General features: G+C 35.6%; 1 protein-coding gene across 6 annotated transcripts in view; it reads right to left on the reverse strand.

Annotated features, from left to right (window-relative positions):
• The window catches only part of LOC127410935 (serine/threonine-protein kinase D3-like), a 127,258-nt gene that overhangs the window by 99,708 nt on the left and 15,318 nt on the right, over positions 1–12,232 (reverse strand). Inside the window, exon 1 of one of the 6 annotated variants that reach the window (XM_051646209.1) lies at positions 10,132–10,275. The exons of the other annotated variants lie outside the window; for them this stretch is intronic. The gene's annotated coding sequence lies outside the window, so the exon portion shown is untranslated. Of the gene's footprint in view, positions 1–10,131; positions 10,276–12,232 lie in introns of those variants that run through there. 6 annotated transcript variants of the gene reach the window in all.

The following is a 12,232-nucleotide window of genomic DNA, read 5'->3' on the forward strand; positions in this document are numbered from 1 at the left end:
TTGCACTCAAAAGGTCTGATGGAACCATTTTTAAGTTTAAAGAAATTAAATTAAAGACATACCCCATGGTATGGTATGGTGTGTAAAGACACCCTTGTCGTACGGACGACCTGGGTTCGATTCACCCTTTTGCCCCAGTTTTTTCCATCCTGTTTCATGTCTCCGCTCTAATTACTTCTTTTAATACTACTTATAATAATAAAAAAGTAACATAAAGGTTGATTTCCTCGCAGGAATTTGGTCACTGTGTAGGTCGAAGAGTTAAGAGAAATGTTTGGACCAGGTAAAATTAACCATGTTTTTAACAAAGTAATATTGTAGCAACTGTATTTTTTGGCAGAAGCTATAGTTTTAATGCAATTAACCATGGTGTTACTAAAGTAATTATAGTAACCATGTTTTAATTTTGTGGCTACAACGATTTTACTACAAAATACCATAGTAATACTATGGTTACTGTAGTAAAACCATGGTTAATTTTTGTAAGGTAAGGTTAGGGTTAGGTTTAGGGGTAGGGGATGGTGTACTGTAGTGTCTGTTGGACTCCACATAAACACAATAAACTCGCTGTAGTGATGCTCCTTTACTGTATGTTTGTATTTAATTAGGGGTGCAAATGGCGTCTGCCATTATTTGCACTTGATGCAAAGACGACGCTTTTGGTTGCTATTTACACTTAGCTTGCATTGTGTTTGTATCGTGTGTTTTGTGGTTTAATGTTCATTACATGCTATTTATTTAGTGCCTAATTTTGATTTACTGTAATTCATAATTACATCTATTTGACGTTTGTTATTCATTCTGTTTAACTTAACAATTGAGGATCAGCATTATCATAGGGATGCACCGATCTGGTACCTGGATCGGTATCGGCTCCGATACTGAGGTTTTTAGACGGATCAGGTATCGGTCTGACGAGCCCGATCCAAATCCGATACTATGTGTTAGTCATGTTTGTTACGGTCAAGCTCCAAAAATTAGATAAAAGAACCATAAAAACACCATTAGAGTAGTCCATATTTCTAATCATGCATCCCACAGATGAGGTAAAGCCATTAGAGTGCTCTCTAGTTAACATGGGCTCATTTAAAGGCACTGTTTACAGAAATGCCTTTTTTTTGTTTGTTTTTTTGTTAAAGAGACAGTATATAGCATGTGTCCAACAAATCAATGTAAATACTTGTAAATAGTACAAATTATGCAATTTTTACAATAAATATGTAACAAAAATAATATATGAAATACATCTTATGTATTGATTGAATAAATGTATTTGTTCAGTCTTAAAAAAGCCAAAATGTGACCAAATTATGAAAAAGTAATAAAATATCATTAGTAAAATTTATATTTTCCTAATGTGCCTAGTTAAAAGTGTATAATCCCCTGTATAATTAACAGCTTTAGCTGGGAGAGAATATATTTTATATGCAAGCAAAAAGGACATTATAACTTAAATAAACCCATATGAATCGATACTGAATCGAAATCAAATCGAAAGATTGTGAATCAGAATTGAATTGGGAAATCAGTATCAATACCCAGCCCTACTTATAATATGCATTTAGAATGGCACCGGAGGTGCATTTGACCAGAATTTGAATAAGAAGCTAATTAAACTATTGTGAACTCGCCTACATAAAGACACACTTAAAGGACTTCCTGGAGAGTTCAGAATGTCAAAATAAAAGCCAGAGGGTTTTAAAGTTAATGGTGCACGATTGAATATATTACTGTTGTATTTACAAGTCTAAAAGTCAATGATAATAATAATAATTTATTATTATTATCATTATTATTTGTTTACAAAGCACAGGGTTCGTCAAGGACTTTTCAAGTACATTTTTATTTGTTTTCAAGGACTATGCTCGAGATGTCATTAAAACAAATTCTTTATTTGTTCATTTTAAATGAAAATATTTTATTAATTTCAGTTAATTTATTTTTATAAAACACCACTTATTACAAGTACAACATATCTGAATGTGCATCTTTAACTACACATTCTCACGGTAACAATTCTTTGTGCATTCATGATGAAACTGATGTGCAATTGTAATGTGCTCCTTGAAAAGTACTTCGCTTTTCAACAAAAGTGAATAACTGGGTCCGTATACGGTAGTCCATATGACTCGTGCTGTGTTCCATGTTTTCTAAAGTCACACAACAGATTTATGTGAGGAACTGACTGAAATTGCAAATGGGTCATTATCAAAAAAATTTGACCTTCCAACTTACAAAATATTGAAATTTTCCATTCAGTTCAGTTTCTGCCTATAAACGCTGAGGGTAAACATTTTATAACATGTTGACATTCTTTTTATTCATAAAGGACAACTTGGCTGTTGTTCTTTCTTTTATTATTTAATTTTGTTTCAATAAAAAAGCAAGTTAACACTAAGTTAACACTAACGAGGGTTAAATGGGTTACACCACATTTTGAGGGTTCAATGGGGTACAACACCAAATATTTTTGTGTGAAAATATTAGTTAAAATGTGAATTTTAATTAGTGATTTCATGCTGGGGGAAATCACTATATGCATATTTAAGCCGCCTCTGAACTTTGATTTTTGTATTTAAAACATTTTTAAAACATAAAAAAAAAGTTTTAGCAAAACAGAGTCAAGCCATTTCATATAATTAAAGGTAAGGTTACAGAATTATACTTTTTTTTTTTTTTTCTTCACTATTTGAAAGATTTTGCATGACTAAAAAAATTCAATGGACATGTCTGTCAACATATTTTGATACTGACCCAAATGTTGTCAGAAATAACCTATTTTACAAAACTGAATCCTTCACTGATCTGCATTCAAATCTCAAAACATTTTACATCTCAAATAATTTTTTTCACTCTGGAGAGTAATTTTTTAATTAAAACTGATAGTTGCAAGAATTCATACTTGTTAAATCCACCACAGCAGTCTCTAAAATATATATATATATATATATATATATATATATATACACATATATATTTAAATCCTCCAGTAACAATTGATTGTGATTGGCCCATTCTGAACAGCGCTGCCAAAAGTAACAGGTGCCACATGACAGCGCCGTCTATGCGCTGCCTGCTTCAGCAGTGGTCTAGTAGTCTGTTGTCGTGTTTTTCCAAAAATATATAAATATATTTCATTTATTAAATTATATAAGCAATGTATTTTACGATTTTCTATAATTCAAAAACGTTACAAGCACCTCTTGGTAAAAATGGCTATTTTCAAGGGTTTTCCAGGACTTAAATTTGAAAAAGCCAAATTCAAAAACTTCAAGCACTTGAAGCACCTTGTACGAACCCTGAAAGTATAAACATATTTAAGTTTTTGAGTTGAATGGGTTCCAAAACATATCTGTGTGAATGAAAAGTGGACTGATATCTTAAAACTAAATTGAACAACAAAAAAAAAGATCTGAATCCTTTACAGTCCAGATACAAGTTGAGAAAATTTTCCAAAGAAAGCTGGCTTCTTTTCTACTGAAGACTTAGACTGGAATAACTGTTAATTTTGCTGCTACATTATCCAGTAAACTAGTTAACAATAACGTTTTTATTAATAGGCTATACATTTATGTTGAAATAATGTGCAGTTAGAGGTTTGTGTTTCTTTACATATTAAAGAGTAACCCCAATTAGTATCACACAATGAGGGAAAGATATTCTAAACTGATTATGCAAAAAAACAACAAAACTGGTATCAGATCAGGATCGGTATCGGCCGTTACTGAGATTTAAGATATCGGAATGGAATAGAAAAAGTGGTATCGGTGCATCCCTACTTATAATACAATATAAGCAAGTTTAAAGTCATTTATTTCTCTTTCAGCATACATATGCAATGTAGTCACACTTTTGGTTCACGTTACATTCTCCAAACCTTCAAAAACAGCAGTTAAAGGGGTCATGAACTGAGAAATCAAAATTCCCTTGATCTTTTGACATATAAGAGGTCATTGTACTATAAAACATCCTGTAAGTTTCAGAACTCAAAACTTTCTCGTTAGTCTAAAAACAACTTATATTGAAGCCAATCTGCCAAAACGACAGGATGTGGAATGTGCCACTTTATTATGTAATAGTGTGGCTAAACACCGCCTCCGCAGAAGAAGATCAACGCCTGCTTCTACATCACTGCCTGTTTAGCCCCGCCCACCGATTCACGCATGTAATAGGTAAATAACGAGAGAGGCAAACGCAGGTCTACGCAGAAACCAAACGATACAATGGCTCCGAAGACAACAAGACGCTGTGCATTGCCTTCCTTCTGATCCTAACATTAGGAAAGAGTGGATGAACTTCATTTTTAATGAAGTTCCAGACCGCGTCAGTAAGAACTTGGTCCTTTGTTCACTTCGATGCAGGATTTTCAGAAAGACTGAAACTAAAAGACGTTGCTGTGCCGACTATATTGGATCCGACAGTAATGTCGCACCACACAAGTGTGAGTAACTGTTTTTATTACGTGGTCACTATTGCTTTGTCTGTTATTACAGATCGTTTGATATGTACTGAGTATTTATGTGTTTTTAACCTAAATCAAAGCAGCATCCATCTATGAAGGATGTAGGATTTTTAAATATGCAAAACTGTTAGCCAATCATACCAGTGGGCGTTTACTTCCGAGTCTACAATCCGCCACGCCTATTCAAACGGTGTGTTACGATGAGGGGGGTCAAAACAGGACAGAAAATAACCTATTACTTCTAAATTATTATGTTTTTTGATGTAAAAATCTTGATAACATTATAAGTGAACCTCAGAGAACAGTACAAAATAAATAAATTAAAAAAAGGCAGTTCATGACCTCTTTAACAGTTAGTCAGAATATCCAGAAAGTCCAGATTTTGAATGTTTAAACAACACCTATTTTGTTTCAAGTGAGTACTTTTTAATTAGTTAGCCATTAGCAAAAGTAACATTTCCAGTTATCTGTATTGGCCACAAAATGCTGTGAATCAGTGCATCCCAAGACATGAATGATATCTCTTGGCTTCAAATCTATTGGCTTGATGAGGAGAGGTGTGCTATTAATTTTCTAAGTGATGAGATAAGTTTTTCATTGGCGGATGATAAAACGTGAAAAAAAATTATATAAACTAGATGGAGGGACTAAGCTATTATAAGGGACCAGCATCCACCTAGCAATATCCTAGCAACCACCCAGAAACAGACTGATCTCACAGTGATATTGGAAACAGTAGGCTGACTTTTCTTTAACTAAAATCGGTCTGTGCTCACCTAAATTCATAAAAACACCAACCCCAGTGGCCAAATCGGAAAGTGTTCTTGGACATATGGGGAACTCTTGGAAACAACACGTCGACCATGTGATCATGTTGCCAGAATAGCTTAACAACTGTATTGCAATGCACTAACAACCACTCAGAAACCTTAGCAACTGCATAACAATGCCCTGGCAACCACCCACAACACCCTAGCACTGTGGCAGCAAATTCTGTACTGGCAAGCTCACATTTTCTTCAGAAAATGTAAAAATCTAGTTCAATTCTGCTTGGTGCTGCAAGTCACGCAGTAATTCAGAGTTTACCTTTAAATGTTTTGAGTGTTTCATAGATAGGACATATAGAAATAAAGTAACTTTGTGCTGTACTATTGGTCTAAAAGATCATGTTATTGTGAAGAATCCTCAAAGATTGTTTAAAAAGATATGAATACTTTAAACAGAATTTTTGTTATTTTCTTCCAAGCAGGATGCATTTTGTAGCTCTGTGAAGCCTGTATCTCTCAAAATATGAATCTGTTAAAAAGTAGCTGTGATGGAGAGTTGTGGCGTAGTGTACATGTGAACAAATATCTAGTAGTGAATCACTTCCCTAAGCGTCCTCCAGTCAAGTAAATAATAGTCACCAAATACAGAAATCATCCAAGAGCATATCTAATGAGGCATCAGCACATAAAACACTTTTCCTGTCTGCTCCCTGTTGACTGTGGCAGTGCTGCGTTTCGCTGAGTGCTAGAATTCATGCTTTCCCAAGACAGGTCACATTCCTCCAGCAAGCACTGGGGAGGCTGGGTGACTGTGTATGTGTGTGTAAAGATTGCCTGGATGTTGGGGGAACCAGAGTCATATTTTCCAACGATATCAAAGCCATATGATCCTGCACGCCTGGATCTCAGCAGATGGCATTTGCTGTTCATCTCCTGGGTTTGAAGTGAGTGATGCAGCACAGCTCTGAAAAACCTACGGCCTACGTTCTCTTCAAATTTTCCAAGATCATATCAGTAAATGGATGTATTGTTGTAGAGACCAAGCTGCAAATGAATATAAATCCACACCTAGGGACGATTTTAAAACAACCTACTCTTTTGCTTGGTTTATTGTTTGGCTTACTGAAACATTCAATACCTTGCATTAGGGTTGTACAATTAATCAAATAAATGAGATTGTGAATGCTGCAATTAACGTGTCAATTACAGCGTTCCATTTTGATCTCCTCCCGTTCCATCACACTTTTCTATTTACAAGGTTGTTTTTATTTTTATTTTATTGCAGAAGCTGAGTATTGTAACCAATCGCAGCTATCTGCCTTTATATGCATATGTTGTGCACATAAATGCAATGGCAAATTGGAAATTAAATCACAAATAAAAACATAAACATTGATTATTACAAACACTGTGTGTGGTCATATAAATGCCTTAAACTGCATCCCTTTATCAGGGTAAAGTCATAAACGATTTAAGCATAAACAGATCGACACAGGTAGATTTTTGCCATTACCCTGATTTTGTGTTGCATGTAAACATCTTTACCAATGTTCTTATTTAACAACAGCAAACTAGATGTACACCAAATTTCTAAAGTAAGGGTGCTTTCACACTTGGTTCGATTGCTTGGACCAAACCAGAGTTTGTTTCCTCCCCCCGCTGGTCCCTGTCCATATCATATTATTTGGGTCCAAACCGCGGTTCGATTGAGATATCAACGTGAGTACAAGCAGCAGCTGTTTACCACTGTAACTAGGTAACAACTCAAGAAGACATCAGGGTGCACACCAAAAGTGCTAGTGTTAAATCACCCAAAAATGAATACTTATGTTATACAAAATTCCTTTAAAAGAGAAGTTCGCCCAAAAATAAAAATGGTCTCATCATTTACTCACCCTCATGATATCCCAGATGTGTATGACTTTTTTTCTTCAGCAGAATACAAACAAAGATTTTTAGAAGAGTATTTCAGCTCTGTAGGTCCAAAAAATAAAAAAAGTGAATGGGTGCAAAATCTTTGAAGCTCCAAATAGCACATATAGCCATTCGTGTTTCAACGGTACCAAAATTTCAGTATTCGGTAACGATACCAGAAAAACGTCATGGTTCTCGATACCAATTTCGATACCACAGCAAAAATATGCTAATATGATAACGTGCTATTGAACACACCAATTTAGTTATTTTTAATCATTCTAAAATTATTTTAATAGTATAATAATTCTTATTAATTTTCCAGAACTCCCTGTTTTAAAGTTACATTTAATTTCATCATCAAAATGGTGCCTAATCAATGAATTCTTAAATCTTTTAACAAGTGAAAATATAACTTTTCAACATGTCATTGCATTTTTTTTTTGCCAACCTTCTATTCAACAGCTGTCTTGCTTGTGATTTATTGCTTAATTATTATTATTACTATTATAATTATTATTATTAATATTACAGTGAATATTACATTTTACTATTCAGTTGTCACATACAGTTGTCACAATTTCTTCAATTTCAGGCATCTAGTTTTTATTTTGAATCATGCGTTTATTATGACATTTTAGGTGTTTTTTTGCCGGAAGCTTCACTTTTCTGGATAAACAATTTGCGACAATTGGCGAATTCCAATCGAACTGACTGTTTCACTTTTAATTTACTATATCACAATTCCAGTGGGTCAGAAGTTTACATTCACTAAGTTAACTGTGCCTTTAAGCAGCTTGGAAAATTCCGGAAAATTATGTCAAGCTTTTAGGCAATTAGCCAATTAGATTTTGATAAGCTAATTGGCTAATTGGAGTCAACTGGTGGTGTACCTGTGGATGTATTTTAAGGCCTAGCTTCAAACTCAGTGCCTCTTTGCTTGACATCATGGGAAAATCAAAATAAATCATCCAAGACCTCAGAAAATTGTGGACCTCCACAAGTCTGGTTCATCCTTGGGAGCAATTTTCAAACGCCTTAAGGTACTACGTTCATCTATACAAACAATAGTACACAATTATAAACACCAAGGGACCACACAGCCATCATACCGCTCAGGAAGGAGACACATTATGTCTCCTAGAGATGAACATAGTTTGGTGCGAACAGTGCAAATCAATCCCAGAACAACAGCAAAGGACCTTGTGAAGATGCTGGAGGAAACAGGTAGACAAGTATCTATATCCACAGTAAAACGAGTCCTATAGCAACATAACCTGAAAGGTTGCTCAGCAAGGAAGAAGCAAATGCTTCAAAACTGCCATAAAAAGCCAGACTACAGTTTGCAAGTGCACATGGGGACAAAGATCTTACTTTTTGGAGAAATTTTCTCTGGTCTGATGAAACAAATTAAAATTTTTGGCCATAATGACCATCGTGGAAAAAGGGTGAGGCTTGCAAGCCGAAGAACACCATCCCAACCGTGAAGCATGGGGGTGGCAGCATCATGTTGTAGGAGTGCTTTGCGGCAGGAGGGACTGGTGCACTTCACAAAATAGATGGCATCATGAGGAAGGAAAATAATGTGGATATATTGAAGCAAAATCTCAAGACATCAGCCATGAAGTTAAAACCCGGTCGCAAATTGGTCTTCCAAATGGATAATGACCCCAAGCAAACCTCCAAAGTTGTGGCAAAATGGCTTAAGGACAACAAAGTCAAGGTATTGGAGTGGCCATCACAAAGCCCTGACCTCAGTCCGAATTATGGGTTGAAATAAGTCATTCTCTCTATTATTATCCTGACATTTCACATTCTTAAAATAAAGACAGGCAATGTTTTCTACTATTAAATTTCAGGACTTGTGAAAAACTGAGTTTCAATGTATTTGGATAAGCTGTATCTAAACTTCTGACTTCAACTGTATCTTGCAAAGTTGGAGCTGTCAATAACAGAATTATGGCAGGACAAAACTGATTTGTCACAATTAAGTTTTCATTGTGATTGTTGAATGTACAATTTAGTCTGCACACATTTTGTGTACTGTTGATAAAGAATTAGGGCTGGGTATTGATACAGATTTCCCAATTCAATTGGATTCCGATTTTACAAGCGCTTGATTCGATTCAATTTTGATTTGATTCAATATCAATTCATATGGGTTTATTTCAGTTTTAATGTCCCTTTTGCTAACATATTAAAGAAATTCTCTCCTAGCTAATGCTGTTAATTATACAGGGGACCTTTCAATTAGGTACATTAGGAAAATATTAATTTCACTAATTATATTTTATTACTTTTTCATCATTTTGGCTTTTTATAAATGAACAAATAAATGTATTAATTCAATCAATACATAAGATATTATACTTTATACATATTTATTGTTAAAGGTGCAGTATGTAAGATTCAGAAACCATTGTCATTAATGACATCTGTGGAAGGTAAGTGAACAGCAGCCAGCTACCTGTTGCTCGTGCTCGCGCTCGTGCACACACTTCATAGGGACGCGAGCGAGCGAGCATCCAAAACAATGATGTAACGTACAAAGAGACTGAACATGATCCACCGGCATCATGCTGACAGATGAGGTAGCATAATTAAAATTACAGTTATGATTGTTTTACTACAAACTTTGAGACTAAACTAAAACTACTTATCAGCTAACATAGCATACTGATACACACATACAGCTACATACTACCGAACTATACCAGACAGTTTACTGTTGCACTGTTATGTTGACTATTGTATGTTTTGTATGTCATATGTTGTACTTATGAATAAGAAACCAGCGTATTTGCTTAAATTTATCCTGTATACCTGACTTACAGTATAAAGAGAAGATCTTTGAAATTATTTGAAAGTTACGAAGCAAGGTAGCTTGCAATTTGTCAGCGTCAGCAGGCAAGATCAAGTTAGCTAAAATTACACAGATCAATCCTTATGGCACTATATTTCACATGCTTTGCAGTTATGTAAGCTTACCTGTCCAATAAGAAGAACGCCAGTTCAGGGTCTGTTTTGATCCCCAAAACCGAACGAAGTTCCCTCCAGGAATCAAATACCCTGCCGATGTTCACTCTAGTTTTCACTTGACCATGATCACGTTTCTGCCTAGCCAGACGGGATTCAGTAGATCATTTTATTTTTTTTTGGCTTACTCAGAGTTTGTGTAGGAGTCGGTGTTGTGCTGGGAGCCGGCCGTTTGCTGGATTCCATCTCTAAGATAACGTTACCTAGTGTTGCAGTTTGTTGTCGCTGTTGAATAGCGGAAGAGAATCACTGAAATAAAAATTTTAAATATTGCACCTTTAAATTGCATAATTTGTACTATTTACAAGTATTCACATTGATTTGTTGAACACATGCTAAAACCGGTACTGTCTCTTTAACAAAAAATGGCATTTCTGTAAACAGTGCCTTGAAATGAGCGCATGTTAACTAGAGAGGACTCAAATGAATTTACCTCATCTGTAAAATGCATGATTAATATTAAATGTTTTTTGTAGATGTTTTTGATCAACAATTGACTAAAAAACAGAAAGGGTATTAAAAGAGAACGTATTCAATGACAAATGGGTTACGTGGATCTCGTCTTGGACACACATTACACGGAACAACTTTTAATCTCAACACGATGTGAAAGGATCTCACTGCTGAACATTTCATGACTAAACTACACAATTACTAGTAGATAAAATGCAGGGCTCCAGACTAAAATAAAAGACTTTGGCTCCAAATCTGAAACATTAAGGAGCCAAATGGCTGTTTTTAGTCGCCAAATCATATAATGGCTTGATTTAGACTGTTGTTCAGAAACAAGATAGAAAGCCGAAAAAAAAGGAAGTCAGCTGATAACCCATTAATCGGAGGTTTAATAAACAGTATATATAGTTGAGAAGATAAGTTTGCATTCCCTTTTGTCTCATAAATGTTCACACCCCTTTCATAATTTATACAAATGTAAGAGATAAAAGATTTTTTATTTAATACTGCTCTTCACAATCTACATTACAGATAATTACATGAAGTATAGTATGCATATTTGTTGTCTTCTTGAGAATCAATGAATATTTGCACCTTGTGTAATAGTTGTGAACAAGTCCCTCAAGTGTCAAATGCTTGATCTCATATCTATATCTATATCCATCTACAGTGCATCCGGAAAGTATTCACAGCACTTCACTTTTTCCACATTTTGTTATGTTACAGCCTTATTCCAAAATGGATTAAATTAATTATTTTCCTCAAAATTCTACAAACAATACCCCATAATGACAACATGAAAGAAGTTTGTTTGAAATCTTTGCAAATTTATTAAAAATAAAAAATGAAAAAAATGACATGTACATAAGTATTCACAGCCTTTGCTATGACACTCAAAATTGAGCTCAGGTGCATCCTGTTTCCACTGATCATCCTTGAGGTGTTTCTACAACTTGATTGGAGTCCACCTGTGGTAAATTCAGTTGATTGGACATGATTTGGAAAGGCACACACCTGTCTATATAAGGTCCCACAGTTAACAGTGTATGTCAGAGCACAAACCAAGCCATGAAGTCCAAGGAATTGTCTGTAGACCTCCGAGACAGGGTTGTATTGAGGCACAGATCTGGGGAAGGGTACAGTAAAATTTCTGCAGCATTGAAGGTCCCAATGAGCACAGTGGCCTCCATCATCCATAAATGGAAGAAGTTTGGAACCACCAGGACTCTTCCTAGAGCTGGCCGCCTGGCCAAACTGAGCGATCGGGGGAGAAGGGCCTTAGTCAGGGAGGTGACCAAGAACCCGATGGTCACTCTGACAGAGCTCCAGTGTTTCTCTGTGGAGAGAGGAGAACCTTCCAGAAGAACAACCATCTCTGCAGCACTCCACCAATCAGGCCTGTATAGTAGAGTGGCCAGACGGAAGCCACTCCTCAGTAAAAGGCACATGACAGCCCACCTGGGGTTTGCCAAAAGGCACCTGAAGGACTCTCAGACCATGAGAAACAAAATTCTCTGTTCTGATGAAACAAAGATTGAACTCTTTGGCCTGAATGGCAAGCGTCATGTCTGGAGGAAACCAGGCACCGCTCATCACCTGG

Source organism: Myxocyprinus asiaticus, chromosome 20, assembly GCF_019703515.2.
Source record: "Myxocyprinus asiaticus isolate MX2 ecotype Aquarium Trade chromosome 20, UBuf_Myxa_2, whole genome shotgun sequence".
NCBI lineage: Eukaryota > Metazoa > Chordata > Actinopteri > Cypriniformes > Catostomidae > Myxocyprinus > Myxocyprinus asiaticus.